The 26,878-nt window shown below is 44.5% G+C and overlaps 1 long non-coding RNA gene across 1 annotated transcript in view; it reads right to left on the bottom strand.

The window, feature by feature from the left end:
- LOC118511491 overlaps positions 1-24,928 on the bottom strand; it is an 84,475-nt gene extending 59,547 nt beyond the window's left edge. Inside the window, exon 1 of the long non-coding RNA XR_004906155.1 lies at positions 24,056-24,928. This is a non-coding gene — a long non-coding RNA (uncharacterized LOC118511491). The remainder of the gene's footprint in view (positions 1-24,055) is intronic.
- Positions 24,929-26,878: the final 1,950 nt, after the last annotated feature.

Here is a 26,878-nt window from a genome sequence, read left to right as displayed (position 1 = left end):
GATAGCCGAGGTTGGCGGCGCATGGGAATTACGTAATGAAATTTTCTCTCCACCTCATTCAACTTTCTTCTGGCACTCTGGCCTTCCACCCCTCAAACGTCCCTTCATCCTAATTTTATGTCCACCTCCAAGCACCCAGCACCGGCGGAGGCACCATTTCCTATTTTGACTGTGGGAAAAGTCTTCCAAACATTTCTCGGTTGAATGTATTTTCCTTCCTTTTTTTTGCTATTAGTTCTGTTCCGAAACGTAGGTAAAGTTTGGCAAAAAAAGATCGCTCCCAGACTAGTCATGGCCTGTTTCTTGAGACAGTTTGACTCGTTTTCTTGGTCCCCGCCATTCTGCAAGTACTGATTTTCTTTCCTTCTTTCTCTTTTTCGTATGTATGTGTGCAAGTACAAGTGTTTCTCGTTTTTTTTTTCTTTCAGTGTTCATTATATGATTTTTTGATTCCCTTTTCGGCCGAGTCCAAAGTTGCACAGTGTGGTTTGCCTTATCGTGGCTGGTAAAGAACGTGCTTGACGTGTCCCGTGATTGTGGCCAGCTTGTTTTTGTTCGTTACGCTTCAGAGTATGTGAGTTTGTGTGTGTGTGTGTACACACAGGTCGCAGGAAAAACGATACGCTGGCAAAAGTTCGTTTCGTCTGGCTGGAACCCAACACCACAGATCGAGTGAAGTTCCAGTAAAGCGCATATCGTTTTGCAAAAACTTTTTTCTTTGTATTGGTTATCTTGAGTTTGAACTCTCTTTGCCCAAAAAGTAAAAGCTCTCGCCCCGTGCTGACAAGATGTTTGATACTGTTCTAAAGCATGCGCTTTTTATCTATCGCTTCCGAAAAAAAAGAAACGCAAAAATAAAGACGCACTTCCTACACTTCTCACTGGAAGCAACTTCCACGTGTAGTGCAGGTAGCATACAGTCAGGCGCAACTTCCTTGTCGATGTGTTCGATAGATAAAATTGCATTTATTGCACTTAAGTTTATGCTTGCGAGGGAGTTTTCTTTTTCGCATTTCCTTTCTTCCCGATCCCAGATCCAACAGCTTTAAAGTGTTTGAAAATATTCGGCCAAGTTTTTCGCTTATCAAGATGGGATATTTTTCGCCGCCTCTGTTCGGAAGTAGTTAAACGAGGCTTAAAGTGATGCTCGATTGGCAATATTGAGAAGCTACTTTGAGTTGTTCAGTGTGTTTCGATCACTTGAAGTTATAACATTATGCTCAATATGGGAACATAAAACAGTATTCCCCTCTCCTTGCTCGATATAATTGCTTTAAAATAAATTTAAACGATTCTAGCCAGCTCCTTCCCGTTTGTGCAATGCTTCAGTAAGAAAGAAAGGAGTTTTTTTTACATTCATTGCCAACACAGAAAGAAGCATTCCTTTAATAGCTATCTTTCCATTCATCGACTTGATTGATTCTTCCGGGTATCCGGTAGATCAACCACCGGTCGATGCATCTGATTCTTATCCCTGTTCGATTTCGGTTAAGCTGGCCGGGGTTTAACCATTCCAAGCAAACATTGACAAGTTCGGTCAATTGAACGAACTGACCCGCACTAAACTGCCATTTGGCTGTGTCTATACCCTGCCTGCACAACCTGCTACCACCGCTTTCGGCCCGACACTGATTATGCTCGCTTCCGGGACGACGACGGACACTGAATTCACAAAACGCCGCACCATCCGGATCTCTATCGCTTGACACTGATTATTCTTTCCATTCCTCACCGACTCGCTCACTCCACCACTAACGGGGGTAAGGTTCCGTTGGGAAAGCTCCCAAACGGTAATCTGCATGCGAAAGTAAGTAGACCACGATTGAGTGCACCGGTGTGTAGACCCGTGGTAGACACTGGTTCACGATCGACCACCAGCGCCCCGGCACAAGACAAGAAGATACCTCTTTCGGAAGCTTGGCTCTTGGTGCCGTCCGGTCAGTGCGAGGGATCCGAATTTAATTATCCGATTTCACAGATACTGGCCACCGGAACCAATCAATTTCATCCTGCAATCGATACTGTGCATTGCATTGTACTGAAGATGCTCGAGAGGGAACAAGGGTAGAGAGAGAGAGAGAGAGAGGGGAAGTAAGGAAGAAGGCAGTTCCTGTTACCTACGCCGGATCCTACGTGGCTGAGATTTGCATAGCCGGGAACGTGCTTTACTCGGGTTTTGCACCGTTTTTCCTCGCACATGCACAATGCAATTTGGAAAGTGCAATTTAAAATACAATCAATGGCCGGATATTTCATGGTTTAAGGTGCACGAAACGAGCTTTAAGCTCACGGAGAGCAAACATTAATTGAAACATGGGGAAATTTACTTTAAAAAAATTGAAACAAGGAATTCACTCTAGCAGCTTAAAGTAAATACAGCAATTTGCATACTTTTAGGCATTTTGCCACATGGGATGAGCCTTAAATGAATTAAGCTGTTCTTCGGCTGTGAATAATAATTTCAGATAATTACTGCATTCAAAATACATTCTACTTGACGATCCTTTCTTAAAGCAAATCTGTATCGCACTATCCTCAACAGTGATGATAAAATAGCGTAAGCTTGTAATCTCTTCACTGTCACAGGGCTATATCTTTATAATCCTTTTCGTCATAACTTAACTGAATATATCACACACATCCTCCAGAAAATCATCCAAATACTCCACCCAGGCACACAGTTCGGCTGACAGGTGCCCATTGGCCCAACCAGGTGCGTGATGTTCCGTGACCGTGGATGCCACAATTCACACCGAAACGACTGCGCTCGGATTATTAAATGTTTACTCAAACGGAAACGACCAGAACGGCACGTACCGACAGTGGCTGGTATACGCGGCATAGGAATAGGATACCGGGTAGCCAGCACCAGCAGCACATTAACACGCACCGTGTGCCGAAACCTCCTACTGGACTGCCGCGTATAGCTCGACATGCTTGTATAGCTTTATTTCCAATCGTTATCTCATCATTCGAAACATCCGGTTCACATTCCTGTACCGGGGAATGCAGTGCAGTGCGTCCCTTTTCCCATCCACGCCCCCCCTGATGGGATGATGTGTTTGCCATTGACAATTATTTCTAGTTTATGATTTTATGTTTCAATTCTTTCCGCCAGCGCCGGTATCGCGCGGTGCGCTTATCGTACCGGCGCTTCACGGCCAGCAAATTTAAATCAACCATGAATGAAAATGGTACTGTTTATGTTTGTTACTGCTTCACCGCCATCAATCGATAATCACGCGTGCATGCGACGGTGCGCTTCGTTCGTGGTCGGGCGTAAGGTACGTGAGAAAAACATAATAATTGTTTGTGTGGTTTTTTGCTGCTGTTGCTTAGTCTCTTCTCATTCGGTTCGATGGCGTTAGGTGATTAAAGCTGATGATAGGGATGGGTTTTTTAGTGAAAAATGGGGAGACTTTTATTACAGCTTTTTATCTTCATCCATGATGAAAAGTTTTGGGACCTATATTAATTTGGGACCTATATTACCTTTGCTGGGCTTCGGAAAACCAGAAGAACTCACCTATGAAAGATAGGAAAAGATCATATAGAAAAATTAGAAAAATAGCTTTAAATTGCTTGGTGGTAAAATGAAAGGAGAATGAGAGACACGAATGGGAAACCAAGGACCAACAACACCGCTTTCGAATGTAAACTGCTTCAGTAAAAGCCCAACATCCGACAAATTAATAGCAAAATCTCCCATAAGTCCATTATCAGCCGACAGCCAGACCCATCGACAGTTTTTTTCCCAAAAGCTGCCGCGCCGTGCTGAGCCCAATGTTGGTATGTCTGTGTGTGAAGGCGAACGTTTATTTGGACCCTGTTCCGATGATAGTGTGCAGAAAGCGTCGAAACCATTCCGAAACGTTCAGGCTGCACGAATCGATTCGATAGCAAGGTTCGGCTCTTATTTTTTCGCCGTCGTTAACTGCCAATTTTGGTTAGTGTTGGAAAATTTAAAAGACTTAAGTTTTTCACAGCCAGCATCCTTCCGGCTGTAGGCGGTCAGCTTCTTCAACACTTATTTTTGCCCGAAAATTTCTGCTTTCTTGCTTCGCAGCGCAAAGGAGCAAGAAAAAAAACCCTCTCGTTGGGACTTTGAGGTTATTCTTATCGATTGATTTTCTGACCAGCTTTTCCCGGGGACCCACGTTGGGGAACAGGAGAAGTTTAAGCAGGTTTTTCCTGAACACAACCGGAATGGAAAGGAAAAATTCGATCACCTTCCCGATGATGGTTCCCCGTTCGGGTGTGCAATTTAATATCCTTCCTGAGTTCTGAGGAAGGTCGACAAACCTACCGTGCTGTACAGTCAGTGGGTCAGTAGTATGGACGGAGTGCTCCTTTCCCTCAAGAACATCCTTCTCACACCAACATCACCCATTTAAAGCATTTTATCGGCTTAATCCGCTTTCCACTTAAGAAGAATGAGTGAGAGCGAGAAAAAAGGAGAATTGAGGCACTACTGCGATTTTCCTCACACACACATGGCGTACCTGGAAGAAAGAAGGACTCTTCGGGAACTGTTGGGACTCTTTGCAAGGGACTTCTTCACCCCCGGGTGATATTCATTACGAAGCGGTTGGTTCTCTTCCGTTCGAAACTGATTTCATTTTATTATCCTCCAAGGGATGCTTCTTTCACTGTGTTGGTATGTGCTCGTGTAAGCATTTTCCTTCGATCAGGGTTTTTCTTTCCTACCGAAAGAGAGCCCTTCCCTTCCAGCTATCCCGTCCAGAGTGTTGATGATTGGAAGAAATCATCATAGTAACGCTCTACGTCAAGACATACCGAGCCTATTCCCGAACGCGTCCCCACCAAAACTCGCCCTCTCCCTACCAGATGCTTCCCAAATTGAACCAAACGATCGGTGCAACGGAACCGGAGGGTGATAAATTTAATTATTACGGTAATAACTTTCGGACAAGGTTAAAACAATCAATCGATACCGGCCCCGTACAAGAAGTTCGCTTGAAGTTGACGAGGGTATATGCTCCGATTTCGAACGACGCCGAGTGCACACCACACAACACAGTCACAGGCGCCTTCTTTTTTGTCGATTAGACGGCAGCCGGCCGACAAACTCATTTCACTTTCCGAAAGCAGGCTAAAGCTGGGTGGCTGCTTTGAGGGTGTTTTTCTCGCATTGGAGAAAACTTTGCGAATCACTCACCCGACAGGCAATCGAAACGTTTTTGACAGTTTTGTACGAGGGTTGCAGCAGGAATGGGACGGAAGCAGAGATAAGACGTTTCGGTTGGGTCACATTCACAGGGAGTTAGTTATACATATTGGGTAGCGGCTTGTGCAGTGTAGGGATTGAAGGTTGCAACAAATTTCTTTGGACAGAGCTCGTTGGGATGGCTCTCATAGCTATCAATCAAACGGATTTCAAGTCAATTGGCAACTAACACATGTACCACTTGGAAGAAGTAACGGTTAGGGTTGGGAGAGTGTAGCGCAGTAAACAGCAGTCAATGAGCCTGTCTAGTTCAACATGATCAGGTTGATTGCAAAAACTAACATGAACGAAATTCTCGGACAGGGCGTGGTCCAAATTTCTCGGAAAATCCTTGTCATAAAGGCTCTGAAAGCGTTCAAGGATGGGGAGTTTGAAGAGCACTGTTCATGATTGATAAAGGAAATAAAATCGATGTTCTTGGAACTAAAGCAAGAGTTTTTACTAAAGAAATTCCAAATGAATTCTTCAACTCATTTCCTTTAACACTTCTAGTAAATATTTACTTATTTTGAAAAACACAAACCGAAAATATGAAACCACCCAGTGATCGAATCATTTTTGACAGGATAAAAGGAACACACACACATTTATTTTTTATCGAAATGCAACACTGTATACTCACCAATAAGTTCGTCATTCCGTAATATATTATGACATTCCCGTAAATAAGTAATTATGAATCAATTTAATCGTTCTCGTTCAGTTTGAATTGAAACCTTACAGAAGCATATTTTCCCCCAATTAATTCATAAGCTTTTGGACGTTTCTAATCTTCTCAAAAATTCTCAACGCAGCTTTTTAACATCATTCTTCAAATTTCTAAACAAAAAGAAACCGAAACATCCATCTTGCTACATCTTCCGTCCCAAAACATAAAACTGGCAATAAAAATAACATTTCTGTCACAAAGATTTTGCCGACCACGCACAAATCCGCAACCTCCGACCACACACACGCACAAAACCATGCTCTACTTAGATCGGTCGTGGTGATGGTGAGTTGTGGCTTCCTGCTCGATGTCATCATAATGGGAAGGCCGTTTTCAATGCAGAGGAACGCGTCCGTATTTATGGCTTAAACGTGAACATTTGCTTCAAGGCTTCTTCCTTCCGATGGGAGTGGGTAAGAAACCATAAGAACACACACACACACCGGTTGTCATCACAAAACCGTCACAAACAGGCGAGAGAAGAAGAAGGAGTAGGAGGAAGACGAAACATCTAAAGGAAGAGGCTAATTAACTTTCTATAAACTCATCGAAGCTAATCAACGTTTCATGTAAGGATGTCGACACTTCCGCCGTGTGTGTTGTGACGTATCGCTTCGAAAGCGTCGCTACTGTTTCCTTTATGTGCGTGAGGTTTTTCGCTTTTCTTTCCTTCCACTTTTCAGTAACTTCCGGTACGGAGGAGGGGGAAAAAAAGAAAGCACCGTTTCGTCCCACATATATATATTCTCATGAAAGGAAGTCACGTCCAATGTACGTTTCAATGTGCGGTGTGTCGCACATCGCTGCTTTCGAGCTGGCGCTGATGGGATGCTGATTCGTTTACATGTATGTGAGCGATCGTAAAGTAGGTTCCTTTTTATGCGCTCTACGCCACCCTTCTTCCCCTAGTTTCCTCAAAAAATAGAAAGTGGAAAAGCGGAAAAAACGCTTCTCAATACTTTCACTTCAGGATCAAACCTCGGTGAAACGGTTTGCTTCAGAGTGAAGAAAAGAATTTTCCACAAATTTTCTTCCTCCTCGAGTAGAATGAATAGAATGGTTCTCGTGGGGTGAACCCCCAACTTCTCTTCATCGCCGCTTGATGGTGGTGGGAAACGGGTGTAATAGAAGGGAAAACCCTCTCTCAAGACCGAAGGTTAAAGTGACATTAATGGAGGTCGTTTTTCTGGCATGCTGAATCGATCAACGCCTGGTTTTGCCCTGTTAGCATCCATAATACTTGCTTGCTCGCCCTCCAGAGCACTCCTTTCCATTCGTCGCTTCTTGCCCGTTTGTTCTCGTACAAAAACACTCCCGAGCAACAAAAAACAGGTCCCAAAAATGTCCTACATACACCGACCAATTTCACATCACTTGTCCTCGGATCGGTCGGTACCTTCTCAACACACACACATACAAGAGTGGCAAATCAATCGAATCGATCAAGAAATAAACAACGACCGTTCCGGCTCCCGCAATACACAGGCGCGTGTGCAAATAGAAGCATTTTATAGGCTAACGTTCCGAATTTATGTGCCTTTGTTTCTTGCACTGGCACCGTCGTTAGAAGCGGAGTTGGTTCCACTTTCTCGAGCAATGGACCTAGGTAGCTGTATGTTTGCTACAAACGTATCTGAAGAAGAAAACGCATAATTTAAGCGCACTTAACGTTAATTGCACATTGCACAGCCAGGAGACCAGGAGTTTTGTCTTTTTGTTTTGCTGAATCTCCATCATCATATCACACACACACGCTTGAATTGCAATTTTGCTTACCATTCTTGTCCCGTGGATGGGTGCTTGAAACAGGATTGGAAATGGTAGGTGTGTTCCCATCCTGCAAAGCCATAACAGCCATAACGGAAACAGAACGGTGACAAACAACGCACCCATGACACAATCCCGCCACGGTGTCCGTGTGTACGGCACACAAGCACAAACAGGAGCAATAATGAATACGATAAATCATGGTGGAAATTAATTTCCCTAAAATCGCAATACGGAACCGATACCGAATTTATTATAAAAATTAATGGTACATTGAATTAAAATAATGAAATTTTGGGTCTGCCACGCGGCCACGGCACCACTTTTCCGGCCAATGCGAGATATATCTCACAGCAACAATCTCCCACTACACGCTGCTGGCCGTCACAAACCGACTGCTGCATCCTGCATCCAGTCTCGGTCCCGAATTCAGCCGAATCGAAAGCAAATTCAGTTAAAACAATCTCCACCAAACTCTGGATAACGCTTGCGTGTTGACCAAACCCACGTGCCGGGGATATGGAAAATGGTTCGCGATTATTTAAGGCATGTTGGACTTTTTTTGGGTTTTCCTTTCGTGATGCAGTTGCTTCCCCTCTTTTATTCTGCTTGCATCTTTTTCCGTCGAATCACCGCGTTTGGGACCGATACTTAACCTGCGTTTTTTGTAACTGTTGGCGAACCGATTTCGATTTACCAAATGCATTCCAAGCGCATGATTGCTATTCTCCAATTTTTTCGAACGTATAAATCGAATGGCCTCGAGCATATTTCGTTTCGAAACGATTGTGATACAGAATATAAAGAATCGTTTTTTTTTCCTTTTTTGCATATTTGAACCAACGGAATCGAAAAATCGTAACGAAACAACTCAAATCTAGCGATGAATTGTTGTGCTTTAGTGATGCGTCTCATGGTATTACCACACGCTATCGCTACACACACACTTTACACCGTGAGGTTTTAAGGCTATACTTTTGGTTTCGCAGTAATTGGCTTCCAAACCATCATCACGGTCACCATCGGTCTATATCCTGAAGGGATTTTGTCACTCCTCCTTTTTTTGCTTTAAATTTGGTGTTGTTTGTGGTTTTCATTTGCTGTTACTTTTGGACCAAAGGCAAAAACACTCACACACAAAAATCGGATTACTAATTTTGACACTACTTATAGGAGAAAAAAAGCTACGAATGTCAACCTTTCAGCTGAGAGTAAGCAAACTTAAGATTAGCGTAATGAACCGTGACACGACCTTTAACAAATAGTTGGCGTATAAACAAATTGACTTGTGGTTAGATGGTTGAAGGGATTTCTGTGGACAACTGACTGACCAATGGAACAATTTCAGGTGAAAGTTGTTTTAAATGACTTCTACTGTAATGCATAATCAAAGTTACAAGGATCAAGGTATATATATTTTAAATCAATGCTCTAATTACAGTAAAATTTATATCGAAAGAATTGTTGTTGAATATTTTGCTATCAAATAAAAATTTGCTTCAGTCTGACCATTGATACCCTCAATTTTTTTTCAAGCTTAAAGTAAAATTGATCTTTGTTATCAAATGCAGTGTAATAGGTTTTAATAGAGCGGCCCGGTAGTCAAGGCGATTGCGGCGCCGGACTTCACACGGCAGAACTGGGTATCAAATCCCATCCTGACCGTCTCCCCGAACGCAAGGCTGACTATCCAACAACGTGGTATCATGAAGGCAAGTAGCTCACTTTGAACTATGAGACCTTGCTTAAGGAAATAAATAATCTTCGATGTCGAACCACTAAGCGTGGGAAAACTAACACATAGCTGAGGATAAATCATTTGTCTGGGATGAATAAGAAAAATGGCTAGATTTGTAGAACTACAAACAAGGACACAATATATGAACACCATTATTGAGCCTTCTACCGTAAGTTGCACAAAAAAATAAGAAAAATACACAAAGAAACTTAGAATATTTGTAGATTACCTGTAATCCTTGTATGTGTTAAATCGGCTTTATTTCGATTGACGCATCCCATCAGAACATGTTTTGCAATTAAGCAAGCAGACATCTTCTTCCTTGGTCTATCGAGCATTAACACACACAGACAGGAAACCCGATTCGAAATGATCCTCTCAGGTGTTTTGCTTCGTGTGCTAATGCCCAAAATATTACCCAAATGGAGACAAGTATCCTTGCCCCAGCAGAGATACCCCAACATCTCCACATGCTCCACATCCCCGTGACTAATGACGATTAGCTCTCATGTAAATGGAGGCACACAATCCTCTATCCGTTTGCTGTCGACGCAATTCAAACGAACACGCTCCCAATTGCCATGTGAACCAGTCGCTCAGACTACCCCTTAATTTCCACCGATTCGATTCTATCTAACCGGTAGGATAGAAGGTAAAGATCTGTTTGCCCCTGCCCGTTAATGGTACCTGTGTGGGCGAGTGGTGCTAAGCTGTAATTTGTTTCTTTGTGTTCGAGTTTCAGATCGAGCCTGGCAAAAGGTGTGATGACACGATATCCGGATGGGAAGATTTCGAAACCATCCCAACCCGTCCCGTCGAAAGGACAGTGCTGGCAAAAACCGATGTGTGGGACGCAATTTATCCGTAAAACAGATTCCATCTTAATGTGGTACTATTATTTTCGGCCTGTACCTGGTTCGAGGTGCGTGTAAAGCCTCTGAAATAGGTCGACGGAAGCAGGCAAAGAGTTGGTAGCCATTCCTGGCGAAGTGTACTGCAAATGGTGTTGAAGCAATACTTAGACATTGCGGTGGAAGTTGGAGTCACAGCCCAGCATAAATTGAATCCCCTTTCAAAAAGGGACGGGAAATGAGCTATCGTGTAGCACACCTCAAAACCGACCATCGTTAAGCTGTCACAACGGGCAATCACACGTGTACCGGAAAGTGGACGATTGAGAAAAAATATTTCTCACTAGCATTACTAAACCCCTTGACAATCGTTTAGAAAGTGTCTAAAATTGTCATTGCAAAAACGGTTACAACAGTCCTCAGGATCGCTATCCCAAAACCATCTCTTCGCCGTCACAGAAGTGTATCGTTCTTCATATCAAAGAGGAGAGCCAAAGCTATTCCACACCAGATCAACGATGAACGTCACAGGACATTGTCGGTTTCGGACGGTTCTTTCCGAGAGTTCTTTCAGTCGAGTGGGACAGTCAGTGATGGGAGCAGTTCATGGTTGCGACCTGACCTGTGAGACTAGTGGCAAACACGGGCAGGGGTTTTATTTCACAACTGACCAAGATAACATGATTTAAATTGATGATAGCTTGAGAGTGGCGAGTTTAAGACGTGTTGATAGCTAAGCGGTACAAGATTAAGTTTACATTGAGTTTAACACAAACATTGAAGTTTATTGAGTTGATTGACCCAAACATAACAAATACATCTTATATCAATCTTTATGTGCAGATATTCCTGCAAAAATGCCTTTACTACCGGGAGTTAAACAACCCTGCCCCATTTACGCTTAAGCAAAGACAAGACTCCCCGATAGCAGAAATCATGTGTGACACACAGCGCACAGTTGTTGTGACCAAACAAACAAAACCTCCCTCTTATCAGGTATGGCCGTACGTACCACCAGCACCAGGAAACATATCAAAACGAATGTGAACCAATTATTTTTAATTGCCGACGAAAATGGTTTTAATTGATTTTGCGACGAGTTCGGCAGACCCCCAGACGCCTGCCGACGCTTAATCCGACCCTAACGAAGGGATTTTCGGGCGAACGGGTGACTCCGGTGCGTCCCCCAGCCAGTGTTCCCACGGACGTGACAAAGCAACCGGAAGTAAATGGGTAATTGGATTAAAATGGAACTGTGTGTTGATTAGACGGGTAGCATCGAGAGCTTTCACCGAGAAAGGGAGATAGCGAGAGAGAGAGAAAGAGAGGGAGAGAGTACGATGAAGCGAATAGTGAGTCACAGTTTCTTCACTACATTACACATCCAAGTGTTGGCATTGCGAGTTAAACCGTATCGGAATCGATAAGGATATTCGAAGGTCAGGTGACTTTTTGAACTGCGTTGCGAAAAAGTTAAAGCTCTAAAACTTTGGTCCTCTTCTGCAAGAAATGCATGCTCTACATCATGGGGAACAAGGATACCCACATCAAACACATTATGCACATGTCTCAGGTTTGGTAAAGCCAACAAGTAATCGACGCGTAAGGAGTTCTCGCCAACACCAACCGAAAGTCGATGAAGTGAAATGGGTGGTTAAGATTATTAATTGCTCATCATAACTTAGCTCATCCCCAGCACCCACCTTTACGGTGAAGTTCATTTGCTAGTACTTCATCAGTCATTTCAATCGACCCGGCCATCGAACGCCCCACCCAGATAATTTAATTATGCTTACACAAACGCCTCCAACCTACCTGATAATTTATCCCAACTTCCACTGCTCGCTCGCAATCCCGACGAATCTTGGACATTTTATCATGCCCGAAATGAACGTCACCGGCACACGGCTGAACCGCTGATAAGTGAATCAGGCTAGTTATGATTATGAGCAAACATTTTAACCCTCTCAGTGAAGTTCTTCTATCTCTTTGTGTTCTGTGGATCATTCGCGCAAAGTAACGCCACGAACAGGGCTTTAGTTTTGCGGAAAAAATACTGTTCATTTATATGTTGATCGGTGGTAGCTAATTGAAATTCTGGTACAAATTTTCACCCGCCCGTTTTGTCACAAGATGAAGATCTTGCTGAGGCGATTACGAGCTACGGGTGGAAGATATGAAGACGAGCACGAGGCAACGATGTCTCTACCGGTGCGAAATTCTTCCAAGGAAAAAGGGAGCCCTAGAACGCATACAAACACAACCCGATTGTGAGGCTTATCAATCTGTGCAATCTGGCAATGCTGTTGGTAAAACCTCGTTCAAAAACTTTCGTCCTCGAACTCAACCGCTCTCGGAGAAATTTTACCTGCACTAGTGTCCTGAAGCGAAGACGCTACACTCAAAGCATGCGAATGTTGGACAACGCTTGTCCTCACGTTGCGCGTCATCTTCGTGAATAATTCAAATCTCGTTCGCTCCGATTTTGTCCGATCGGCGTCTGACAAAAGTTGGTCGCTTCGCTGGCACGTACCTCACAGGGACGAAACCCTTGAACGCAACCAACGCACCCAGCCGACCAGGCAAAGGTAGCAAAGGAAGGATCTGATTATTCGCCATGCGCCCTCGGTTTGTTATGGCTGCCGTACTCAAACTTCCGCAACCATCTCGAACTTGCTTGCGAGATGTTACGCACGTGCCAACTCCCCTGAAGAAGGAGGAACAACTTTTCTTGCGAGCGAAACTTTTCTTGTCACGCGGACCAGCACGGCACAGCGTGGCGCGTGAACTTCTGGCGGCTATTTCTCCCGGTCGGACGGCCTCGCGAAGACGTCCCAAAATCCTGGAAAGCATGCTCATATCCTGGATTACAGGATGCGAAATTAAAACAGACAAATTACGAGCCCATCGCATCAGCACCTCGTTTCACGTCAACAGGACTGAGGACCACGAAGGGACCCTCGGAAGACTTACTGCCACGTCACGAGTGTAATCTTTTCCCGTAAAATCAAAGCTACAAGGAAGAACAATCCCCCGGAGAGGAGTTTCCGGCAGAGCGAGACAGATCCCTTGGCGATGGTTGCGGTTATTTACGGTCGCTTCTCGCCCATACGACATCAAACGCGTGTGGACCGTCACACCGTACTGTCAGCGAGGTGTGCACGCACCGCCTGCAGCCCAAATGGAGTTCCACGAATTCAAAAAGTTCCCACAATTATCCATAATTAATTTGATTAACATGACATTACACATTCCGGCGAGTCTTTGATTCGGCCGCACGTTTCCTCTTCCTGTTCCTGTGTGCTGGACGTGTGCTGGCCGTCTGCTCTGCTCATCGCGCCTCGAGTTCCTTAATTGTACACATAAATTATTAAACGCCAACAAACTCGTCAAACTGCGCGAGTTCTGGTCCCTGGGACCAATCACGATGGCGTATCGTGAAGCGGAACGAGCAACACAATGAACATAATTGCATGTTGCATGTTGCAGAATCGCTGCCCCCGCCCAGACTACCTGTGCCTCAGTGCGGGTAATTGTTCGCATTTTATTGTCCTCGTCGAGTATTTTGATGTGCAGCAGGGTTTTGTTGTTGGGTTATTTTTCGTTGTCAGGAGCCTTTTTTTGCTGTTGCTTTGTCAACTTTAGCTTCCCAACATTTCCATCAACTGTTCTCTTTTTGTGCACTACTCGTGCTTTGCATTGTTTGGCCCATCCTTCCGGTGCGTTTGCATTCCACACCATCACCTTCGTACATTCCATCCATCCACTCGGAAACAAGTGTTTGTGGTAAGGTGGGGGTGAAAAGAGAAGAATGAAACCAACAACAAAAAAAGCACAGAGAGTTAAGCAACCTAACGCCACAGGGCACTCACACCTCAAATCGGATTGTGGTTTTGGGTTGGTTTAGAGCAGCGGTCGTCTGACTGGCTGTTATGTGGCCTGCACTGTGGAGAGGTAAATTTGAGATTCTTTTGCTGCAGTGTAGAGGACGAAAACAAGGAACGTGACATAAATTTCATTTCACTTGTGCTGATGAGTTTACGTTTACGGGGTTATTAATTGCTCGTCACAATTTGGCACATACAGTTGATGTTTGTGCTTCCTTTATCAAGGGTAAATAATTAAATTTATAAGAAAAGATTTTAATTTGGTAAACTACATGCGATTCCATAGTACATAAGATGGTTGTGTGAATAATGCGTATGGGCTCATGATACATTGTCTTTATCCAAAACTATCGAATCCCTCGTAGCTGCGTTCAAGAGAAAGATACCGAATGAGAATAAAAAATATCTTTGCCACATAAGCATAATCTTTAGGTAAGTGGGCTGAAAATCATTATATTTTGAGAAAAGGGCATCATTGATGACATGAGTTTCAGGATATAAAAATTTACCTGCTAGAAATAGATGTGTGATTCTACACAATAAGTTTAATTATTAAAAAAAACTTGAATTGTGTTTTCACAATGCAAAAGCTTATTGGCTGCCATTTTTATTTAAATAAATGCTAACCGAACACAAGATAGCGACCACAGTGAACATGTGGAGTGCATTGTTTTCGAAAATGGAAGCTACGTTAAGCGATTTGTAACATTGCACATATTCAAGCCTTGAGGCTTTAAATATACCCCAAAAGCTTTCTCATGAATGGCTTCAAAACATTTCAAAATGTAAAGATTGTGAGGAGTTAAGCGTAAATCTAAATGAATAAGAACTTTCACGAACTCAATCAGTAGCACGAGGCATGATTACCCATTTCCGCCGAATCAATTTTGGTCAATTAACTAGATATCACGGGCTGTTGTTAAATATATGCTTTCAATTCCAGCACCAACCACACTCAATAAACATTTCCCAATTAACCTTTTCCAGTTCTCGATAAATCACTGATTACTGGTGTTGAAAAAGTTAAAACCGAGATACAACCTTGAAGATAAGTTTTTTGTTACCAACAATATTATCCTTCCTAACAAATTGCTGTTCAAGTTAAAGTTCACCCGGTCCGGTTCCAATTTTCCCAGCCTCCCTCACCCTTCAATTTCGAATGAATTGATAATTCATCGAAAATGCTACGGTTCGGTGCACGTGGCTTCGTGTACAGTAAGCGATCTCGCTTTGCGATAACTCCTTCCTAGCTGTCCATGCTTGCCGATACCCAAAAAAAAAACATAACCAATAAATTGCACATTTTATTCCAACGACAATCCTTTGCCAAACACAAACCCTACCTTGGTTATGGTACATAAAACAAGAATGCCAACAACAACAAAAAACCATACGTCCCCAAATAAGGCCAAAATCACCAGCTCCCACCACGCCGGATGGCTGCACTGAGCGAACCCAGGCAAGCAAGTTATCGGTGCCAAAAACCTGAAACCCGCCCGTTGTCGTTCGATCGCTCGATACATCGTTTTGGGCATCGTTCCATTGGCAGCGGCCGAGAATCTAGGCACGTAGTTTAGCGATTTGTCTGTCTTAATCAACTCTCTGCTTGCCATTGCAAGAATGGTTTCGTCGTTGTTTTGGGAGTTCAGCCCCTATCTCCGGATTTCGGTCACCAGTGGCGAGAGCTGTAGTTGCAGGTACTGCTCGCTGCATATGTTTAGGGTTGTGCGGTTGGAGAGTGGGGCGAAAAATCGAAGGCTCTTATTTCGTGAGATTGTAGGAGCCTTGAGTGGCTTGGTTCGGGAAAATTGATGACACCGCACAGAGACGGAAGGATGTGCATGTTGCGGAGGAAAAAGATACTGAACCGGAAAGCAACCTTCGAACTGCCTCGTGCAGCTTTCCAAAGCTGGAGACCCACCATCAGACAGCAGTTTTGTTGTGAAAACCAAGCGTAACGTAAACGTATAACGTTGCAGATATTTTATAATGCTTCACATCCTTTGCCCACTTCTTTGGAGGCGCACGCTCGTCATGTATGTACGCTTTATGCTTATTTGGGAGATTTTTTCTTTTACCCGCATCAACCAAAGGTACAACGAGAATGCTATGAGCTTCACGCCAACTATTCTTTTTGCCGTCGGAAAATTCCTCAAAAAATGCTCTGGCGCCACCTCAACGATGCACACCGATCGTGAGATAGCGCAGTGCCAACTCGTGCATTCACACGTCGTTGCAGCTAAGGCAAGTGGAACCATATAGCAAATTTTACACCAACTATCGTAACACAGCACGAATGGATGAATGTGTTTTGCCATTTTTTTATGCCTCCATTTTTATCTTGACAATATTGGCAGACGGCGTTGGCTCTAGGTCGGCGTTTTGTCGTAACCGTACTGTTGGCGCACAATCTTTTCCAGTTGTTTTTTTCTTCGATACGCTCGTTCTCTTTCTTTTCCCTACCACCAAACGTGTGTAATAACAAATCGGAACATATATCCATCCTTTGAAGCACTGGCTACCTACCTTCCCACCGCACGTTCAACGATAAGCGAACGGGAAGCTTCCTTTCCGACCGCTTGGGGCAATGGCGGAAAAAGATAATCGAAAGGCTTAAGCAGTGGCAAAGATTGCTTGGGTGTCCATTTTTGCTCTCCGTGGTCGCTTATCCTGCATTTATTTCTTGTACAAGAAAGTTTATCATTCGCAGCTTTTGAGCAGCCTGAGCGAATGTGAAAGAGAGCGAAAGGCAAAAAAAAATCTGCTTTATTTGCGATTTTTATTCGTAAAATTTATGGACCGACTTTTTTCCGAGCGAAAGCTGGCTTTACCTTCAGGCAAGGAACAATGGAAGGCACACGTGCGCTTTGTGCCGTTATCGAAGAGGAAGCTGGGGCAAATGTGAGTGAACGGTGGGTGGAAATAAAAATTCCACCATAAACTGTTCATCCATCGCGTACGGTACGCTTTTCGGAGTAACTTACAGGTCACATGCCAGCAAACGCAGGCTCAAATTATGATGATTTTGTGTGTTAAATCAATTGATATCTACTGAGTTTCATGTGTTTACGATCAAACTTTTGAGTGCTAATCGATGCATGATTATTGAGAGATTTTAACCGAAAATCAGACGTTTAATAAGGCATCGTCCCAACAGATATAAACTATGATTAAAGCTCTAAAATATTTATTTTATACTGCAGTTTTAACTGTGACAAATTTTCAAAAGAAGCTTTTGTAAAAAGTAATAATTTATGGCTCACGGTCCAAAAACACCAGGCGCCTCCATCGTACAACCCACAGGCTGAATCACTGGGCGCCTCCATCATTTCATCCTGTTATATTTACATCCACCTTTATCCGGAAACGCGTATCCTAAATGTTTTCTACACACATTCGCCAGCACTTCCTTACAATGGTGGCCAAGATCATCTGTTTCGGTTTCGAAAAGCCAAATCAGACGAAATTAAATTAGAATACTTTGATTTGACCTCATGCATACAAATGAGCTATTTGTAGATGGTTTTCCCAGCGCAGGAAACGATGCTGTTCCGCAGACATATCACTAGGGGAAGCGAATATACCTACTCCTAAGGATGAAACAGTTTTTTGGCTTAAGAGAAAGAGAGATAGAACGAGGACAACAGCACACACACACCACTTCTGATTCCGTATGGGTGACTTCCTGACAAAACGGAAGGACTACCTTTCCCAGGAAAGGCAAAAGGTATTGCTTCTTCGATGACGCGTGACCAGCTCATGGTGACGGATTCCATCCCATATCCGTGCTGTCTCCTGTGGGGAAGGAAAACACTACCGCACCGAATAAAGAAATAGAAACCCATGTGATGGGCATGTCGAACGTCTGTTGACGTTGGTATGACATATGGTTTTTACCCCAACGTAAAGACACACACACACATATACAGAGTTCACCAAGGATAATCAGGAGGACGCTCTAGCTCTGGCTGGCCGTACACGAAACAAACCCTACGCTTCTCCATACAAACGAGCCAGTCCTGATTCAGCAAAGACATCTATCTAAACCCCGGTGGAAAGTGTCCCTCCCGACCGGATTGGTGAACCAGATATGCCAGCCGACGCTTCTCAATGGACGGTGATTTTCAAACCATACGGTAATGAAGGAATGATGATGGAAATGAAAATTGGCCCAGGAAATGAACGAAATGAAGGTTGTTTTCTATTTTGCGGTTCCGCCCTGACCCGGGTGTTTATGCACCGTGCTCGGAGGATTGGAAAATAAGAGAGGCAAATCAGTAGGACCGGGCAGGATTCGCAACCAGCCCCTCGGTAAAGCGAAAGGGGAGAATGAAGGTTTGGCGCAATGAGCACACAAAAAGGCCCATCCAGATTTTCTCGACCAGGATGAAGAGATACAAATTTGCATTCGTGGCAGAATTTTCGGCCAGCAAAAACCTTGTCTTGCCCATTTTATGGAGAACAGCACCCGAAACGGTAAGGCATTCCCAAGCAGGCAGGAAACCGTTGCTGGGAGTGGAGAAAATTTTAATGAATTTTGAGCACCAAACAACAGCCAACATTCGAAACGATAATGGAACCGTGCCATTTCAACCGTGGCGAAACGGATACGTCCGGTCGTATGCCTTCTAGTATTACTTTCCCTTTTTTTGGATTTTGAGCTGGCTAATTTTTTGTTTGAAAGCGCGGATAGTGTTAAAGAATTTTCTAATTCTATGTGCTGATCCTTCTGAATGGTTGGTGAGGATAAGCTTCACAGTGGAATTTAACTTGCCGGAATGCAAGATTAACATAGGCTGATGTTTTGAGCAATGGAAGCAATAATGGACAATAAGGACTATAACAGCTGAAGAATTTTTGCACTGCTGGACATTTGATTTGCTCCAGAACATTGTAGTCTCATTTGGTTTCTTCTTTTCATTTATAGCGCTCAAGCTTCTGTTTTCATATCGTAATCGGACAGTCATCTCGTGGAGAAAAAAAAAACATTTCGTTATCAAACGCATTTTGTCTATTAAATTTTAACGAGTAATATAAATCCTCCTCTTACGTTGTCATGAGAGATAATTCCAGAAAAAATGAATTTGTGATGCAGATTGCTTATTGCGAAGCATTTCTGAGAAGAATTTTTCAATCAAGATTTTTTTTATTGATAGAATGTAATTGCATAATAAAGCTTCCTAACAAATGCTAAAAATTTATCATTTCATGTTAAATGTATTATCATTTCTTGAAGTAGGTTCGAAAAGAAAATTAAAAAAGCTGCTTCTCCAACCGTATTGCAATAGAATTACACACCAACTGATAATGAACTTATTTCATGAACTCAATTCTATTTGCTCTCTCAACACTTTTTGCTTTAACTGTTGCTGAAGTGGTAGCTAAATACGGTACTGTTTCATCCAGCAAGAAGACAACCCACCAACCATCAAAATCAACCAACCTACAGCATCCCAATCATCAAAGGAATTGATTCCAATGGACATGAAATTAGTGTCAAACGCTAACCGTGGGTTTTGCTAGCGATGGGCAAACGTCAAACATTCGCGTTCACTGTCCATCCCACCAACCATCCCGCGCACATGTTAGCCCGAGTTGCCTGACCGGTGGTGCACCGAAGGGAATAGCGTATTCACACTTCAATTACAACGCAATCAGCTGTAATTAATTCGGTATCATCTCCGACCGACATCTCGACCACGACGACATCATCGGGAATCGATCGCCAACTGGGCGCCTCCATTACCAGCTCTCCCCGGCAGCATCACACACCTGCCTCCCGTTTCGTCCGCTTCCATCCCGATCATTTTGCCATCCCATGTGCACTATAAAGTCATGGAAAACCAGACTGCATACAGACACACACATACAAATAAACACCCAAACCAACTAACGGTATCCGCAGAATGGCGGTTGCGGGCATGTAAAGGGGGTTTAAACGGGCGGCATTTATGAAACGCGAGCAGGGCGTTTTGTGAGAATACCGTGCTGGGAAGATTCCACTAGACCTGAAGAAGAAGCAGTAGCACACCATCCAGCCAGCAGTACGAAGCAGAAATTAGGACCGGAGATACACGAACCACCAACCATCCAACCCTAGGGTGATTTTCAAACCATCGCGTTTCCTCGATTGTCCGTGTATCATTCGCCAAGCTCCTTCCCATTACCGTCCTCTCTTTCCTCTACGCCAGTTTGCTGGGAAAACCCATGCAACAAACATTAATTAAGTCAATAAAATTGAAATTTACGCTCCACCGATCTTGTCGCATTAAATGTTTGTGCAAATGGAAATAAACACGTTTCCGTCCGCTTCCGATGCAGCAAACCGTGCCCACCCACACTACCGAATCCATCTCCACCCTCTTCACCACCAAGAACCGATCTTGTGAATGCGGTTCAACAGTTTTCTGCACCGTTTTTATCACCGTTTGTTTGCTTGAGGTTTCGTGGGTTTGATTCTCCCTTTTTTTGTTGCCTTTCGTCCTAAGTGATCATCATTGAGTCGAAGGGTAGAACAAGGGAACTTGGAGATGGTTTTTTGCTTCGAGTGAGAGAAATGTGACTTTGCAAGATGATGAAGGGGACTCTCCTTTCACTCAAACGCTACTGAATGCTGGAACAATGTCCGCACAGTACTGACGATTGTCAATAAGCTCGTCCCAGAGAGAGCTCTTCGGATAAAACAAAGGGAAAGAGCAAAGAGAGAGAGAAAGAGAGCGCAAAGTAGATTGAACCACATTGCAGCGAAAACATGGATACAGTCACATCGAAAAAGAACCGAACCGCAATTCAATTCACAACCCGGAGGACTTTTATCTTATTATTCGTGCTTCTTCAGCGATGTACCGTCCGGGAGTCCGGGAGAGTTCTCGCCATTATCACGCAAACGCTCCGCTACAGTTTGAAGCTTAGTTTAATTCACTATTTCCTTCCTGCATCAATCTGTGCCATTTTCCTCTTCGTGGCCTTGCGGAATCAGCTCTGGTGAAGCTGAAGTTGCGGCACCTGCAATAACTGCACCAGACAAAGTCTTGGTCTGCCACCGGCATGTTTCCTGCAATGCTTCCCATTACTCCAGACAGGAGCTGCAGTGCATTTTCTGTTGTTGTTTTTTTCTGAGCGACACAACGGCAAGCTTGAACGTGATCGTCGCAATTTCGCTATTTGCATCAGAGTGTCCTACTAATTTCCACCGCTTGCGCCTGTTTCGCTAGACACGTTCCCAAGACCCAAGACTGCTGCTGGTTGCCGCTGGTTGTTGTTGGGATAGTGATGCAGTAGAAGAATACTTTCGTGCTTCGGTGCATCTATTGCTTCGTGCGCAAGGAGAACGAAAAAAATTGCGAATCAGCCACAGTGCTTTAATTGGAAGTTGGGAAAATGATTGTGTGCAGGAATTTTGCTGTTATACACTTCTTGGAGCATTTGTTACATTTCTGTTGCAGCCTTTTTATTCAATTCTTTATAACATTTTTGACACATTGTTCAGAACGGCAAATAATGGGCTTTGCTGTAAGTATTTAATTGAACAAGAAAAAACCTTATGTTTGAGAAAATGATATTTATCTCCTTCGATTAGGCATGTCACAAGAACGATGTTTAAATTGATGAACTGTTTGCATATCTTAAAGATAATCAATTATAGCAAAAAATTATTAAATGTGGATTAAAGCGATATCTCCTAATTACACACGGATGGGTCTATACAGACAGTTCTGGAACAGTCTCCAAAGTTAACCAAGATAAAAATCAGAAACAAATCTAGACAAAAACAATTACTTTATTTATTTTAATTTAGAAAAAAATCTTCGTTTTAAATTTAAAATATATCCTACCCAAAATGCATCTTCTGCAACTTCTTTAATTACAAATCACTGGAATAGTTTTTGTGGCAGAGGAAAATTCACGCTCCAGCTATCATCCTCTGATCGAAAACTAATACCTCTCAAAACCACCTGTCCCAACAAACCCGCTCTCTCTTCAGAACGCCTTTATTGCAACGAAAACATTCGCAAACCACTCGACTCCCCTCGGCACTGGCTGCTCGTTTCGACTTGTTGGCAGAACACTCGTCATCGTCCGGTACTCGAAACTTCTAAATCTTAGTAACTGTGTCCATCACACCAGTTTCACACAATTGCCAAACAAGCTCGTGCTCTCCGCTCAAGCCTCTTTGCATTCCCTGCCTCTCGCAAGCCACACACGTTTGCCCAACTCGACAACCCTTTCCAGAGTGCAACGATGCAGCTAGAAGGTAGAAGTGGAATTTTTACATCTACAGCCCTTGGTTAAGTGTTGGCGGTAGGTCCCAGCCGTCCTGTACGTGTGAAAGCAACATGAACGGCATAGTAAAATTCGACAAACGGGAGTATTTTTAACTGACCGAATTAGTTGGTCTTCAGTCAGTCACCTATCTTCTCGGCTTTTTGTGATGTGGTTTTGGCTACAATAACTTTCCAGGACTCTTACCGAACCCTCTTTGGGGAAAGGTTTATAATTGTAAACCTTGAAGCGTGTAACCACTTCTAGTTTTGAAAACGAACTTTGAGGCTTCAATTGAGGTTCCTCACTCAAAGCTTGCATTAAGTACAACATCAACAACTAGTTTAAAATTTTATCCAAAACTAAAGTTCACCTAAGTGTTCTTGTCTGCCTATCCGGAACAACTATTCCGAACCGAACCGAACGCCTCGTTGCACTGGAAATGCCAAACAAATACGGGTGGTAAAGAAAACGAAAAATAATCGATCGAAAACGAGAACGATGGCTAGCGTCCGGCTCTTATGTTCCAGCTCGCTGGAGCCATGTGCTTTCCTTGCACATTCGAATTTTCATTGATTTTTCATCCTCATCCTGCACCATTGCTACGTTCTACCGCTTCGGCCGAACGAAGAACGATTGTTGTGGTACAACGCGGTCCTGAAATTGGCTTCAGTGGATATGTGTGTCTGCATGTGCGGGTTGGCCGGAGTTCTTTCGTTTGGATTTTCCAACATTCACTATGGAAGCCTGTCGGCTTATGAAGAAATAGAGCAACCAAAACGCGAAACAAACAATACCGAAAACTGCCATTCACAGACGACTATCGGACGTGTTTTGTTCGATGCTCCCAACGCTCGGTCGTTGAAGCAAAGAAACGACACAACGAAGCAGGGCAGATTCGGAAGATATTACTAACCATCATAAATATGGTGACAATAAACATGCAATATTCCGGAAAATGTCCGGAGCCAGAGCGGCAAAAACTCTGTACTCTGCGATGCTCCCTACCGCCCTTTAAGGCATTATCCTGGGAAGCAACCAGATGGTAGATAATCAAGGACCAACTATAAACGAACGGCACAATCCCGAAACGCTGTGCGCTGTGACAAACAGAAAAAAAGCAAAAGCCCGCTCCTAGAGCCCAACCAAACTGCGCCCAATTTGATTGATGATGAGCTGGAGGAATACTTTTGAGCCTTCTTTTTTTTTGTTGCTTCCAATCATTCGAGCTATACCAATCCGAAGGCCGAGGAGGATCAACCATCAGATGTCGACCACGTTTTGCAAGACATCGTTAATCACGTTTTGCGGAAGTACCGAGCCTAACCGAATAATCTAAGGCGCGTCTGACGGATGTTTTTTTTTCTTTTTGGTCTGCTCCTATCAATTGTCCTTCCTCTTCAGGTTGACTGAAAGTCGAACTCCGACACTAACATTCTGATCCCCGAAACAAAGCTTCAAGGTGGAAAACAACTTCACTAGCAAAAGGACAGAAAGCACTGCGCGAGTAAATCGCTTCGGGGAAGGTACGGACTCGGGATTGCGGAGGAACAGGAACCCAAAGGAACGGGAGTGAAATGTTTCTTATCTTACCTTGTATCGTAAACGAAGCGAATAAATCACACCCGTCCTACAAAACCACTTGCCTAACGCCGCTGTAGCCACTCTGCACAACGACCACCTTGACTTTCGTCATTCATTTTCACTGTCCGATGCAAAAGGCCGAGGGTAAACAGATCCTGCGATTCACACAACCTGCCAGGCACGCACTTTTAGTACAAAAGCACAACAATCACAGCACCGAACGATGGTGGGGCACCATCGCGAAGGCACGGGTAACGCAACGAATGGACGAAGTTTATAAGGAGTGTAATTTTTTGACCAAACATTTCGAAGCGTACGAAGAGACGTCGTTTGAAAAGGCAGAACACTTTATCCGACCGGACGGAGCTTCCGGCAAGATCGATTAAGTTCGTTCGCACTCCATCACTCCATTACCGCACTTCGAACTAATGCCTCAACTTGGTATTCACTGAACTTAACGAGCAACTTAACACTCAGATCTCAGATTGGTTGGGAAATGGGAAACTCTGGCATTGCACTGACGTACGCACTCGAACAGATCGATGACTGGTGCTGGACTTGATTCACTGCAATCAAGCGATCCTGATGGCGGTGGTAGTGGTGCTGGTGATGATGTTGATCGTACTAAACGCAACTTCTTCGATCCTTAACAGCTGTTAACGTTGGTTCCCTCAGAAATCCTTCCAGGTGCACGGTTGCTGACTGGGTCCTCTCCCGCAACACAATGTCTCCTCGGCGCCTAAAACCCTTCCATCCAATAGCAATATCCTAGCACTGAATAGCCATCATGCCGTCAAGAATCCGGGAAAGGCCACGTATCGAGACCAGGCTGGAAGACCCACCCGAGAGCAGGCCCCAACCTACGCGAAAGACGGCTGGCGCTGAACTGAACTGCATATCCTGGTGTTCGTCTTCGAAGGCTCCTCCGAGCGCTCGATATGCTGCGATGTCCCACTACCTTCTGCACCCGAGCATACCCATCTCGTCGTTCGCCTGTCTGCATCGCGATTCCGGGCGGGAGACAGAACGCATACCAAGCGGCATGGTGGTTGTTGCAGCTTCCCTTACCCGCAATCACGACCGAAAAGGCGACGACTTTGCGAATACATTTTACGAAGCGAGCGGGGAAGGCTTCGGAGAACGGCGGGGAAGGTGCGGGGCGAGATCCTTTCGGAACGGCTCGTACAACGTTCAACGCCCGCTCCCGAGTGAGATGTTCGTGTTCGGCGCGCGAGAAATCACGACACCCAAACCGGACGACGATTACGAACGAGATTCGATTCTCCCCATTACGCGAGACGATGGACACTGCATACTTAGTCACATCGTACCGTGGAGTCGGGTGGAGTGCGTGCGCGAGTGAGAAAGAGATAGCAAAGGACACCACCCGCGCATGGCACTAAATGGGGGATCTGCGGCGTAGGATGCAGCAAGAGGGATGGCAAGTAAACTGATACTACTGCACCAACGGAGCAGCTCCCAAAGCTCGTGCTCACCTCAACACAGCGCCAGACGAACTGTCAAACTTCGGCTCCCAGGATTTCTACGTGTGTGTGTGTCTGTATGTATGGAGCTCCAACACTACCACTCCAACGGGCACACACCACAACCCATCTCGCTTCGGATCGACAGCCGAAGCCTTTTACGGGGCCTTGCGGTGCGCATGTCTACTAACACTTTCATCGATTAATCGACGAAACACATTCCTGGTTGCGTTTTGATTCGATCAAGAGCGAGCGAAAAAGAGAGCGACTGTGTGTGTGTGTGTATCTTTTGACAGCTGAGCATACTGCTACTCGATTGAGTCCTCGTACCACTAAACTGTTTGCTTCACTCGTCAGCTGAAGCCTTTCTCGTCCTCGGCCCGACTCACCTTCGTCCCACGGCCAGACTACGCACCACATCCAGTGCTCCCCCGGTGAAGGAGACGAGGCAGATCGGTCGGGAGACGTGGGCCAAGCATGCCGAAAAGTTCTTGCACAAGTTGCAGCCAATTCTGTCGACGAGCCCACGAGTGCATCGAAATGTCGATAAACAACTGTCACGCCGTTGCGCCGTTGCAATCGGAGTTTTACACAGGAGCAAGGAGGTTTAGCTTTCCAAAGAAGGATACACAATTTCGGGGTACTTTGCATAGCAAATGACATGGTTCTTTTTTTCTGCGTTCCCCATTTCTTTGCTCGGAGTCCCAAATTTCAAAATAAAAAAATCAGCTCCACAAACAGCACACAAACACCCTCCGGAGGAACCTTATCAAATGACGCCCAAAGCAGCAGGAAACTCGCGACTCACGTACCCGTAGCACTCGACATCAAATCAAACATCCACAGACCGGGAACACCCGGCCCAGCGTTTCAACGCCCTACTCCGGAATCATGGTCGGTGCGAACCCAACTTGCGGACCTGCCATTTTCCGACCCTTCACACTCAACCCCAATCACATCCCTGCGATGCGATGAAAAGAGGTGAAAAACAATTCGCCAAACATGGTCTCCACACTCCACAAGGTGTAGGTAGTGCGAGGGTGCTACCGAAAAAAGAAATCATGGTGCTTCCTGTTCGGGAACCCTCATATTCGTTCTTCCTCTCTCTCGCTCTCACTCGTTTCTTACCGGTGTATCGTAGCTGAACCGTGCCGTGACTGGACCGCGGCAAACGAACTCAACTCTACCGACCGACCGGCTCAAGTCTGACTTTAAAATATGTCAAAAAGTTTATTTGCAGCTGTCAACAATTTCTTTTCCACGCGGTAAGGGTAACGCCGTCCGCTGGATCCCATCCCCGTCACCCGTTAATGTATGGGAACCGTTTCTTGATGGCAGTAAGGTTCGG

The sequence above is a fragment of the Anopheles stephensi genome, chromosome 3 (assembly GCF_013141755.1).
Source record: "Anopheles stephensi strain Indian chromosome 3, UCI_ANSTEP_V1.0, whole genome shotgun sequence".
Classification (NCBI taxonomy): Eukaryota; Metazoa; Arthropoda; class Insecta; order Diptera; family Culicidae; genus Anopheles; species Anopheles stephensi.
Note: the sequence above shows the minus strand (reverse complement) of the source record. Positions and strands in the feature narration are given on the sequence as shown.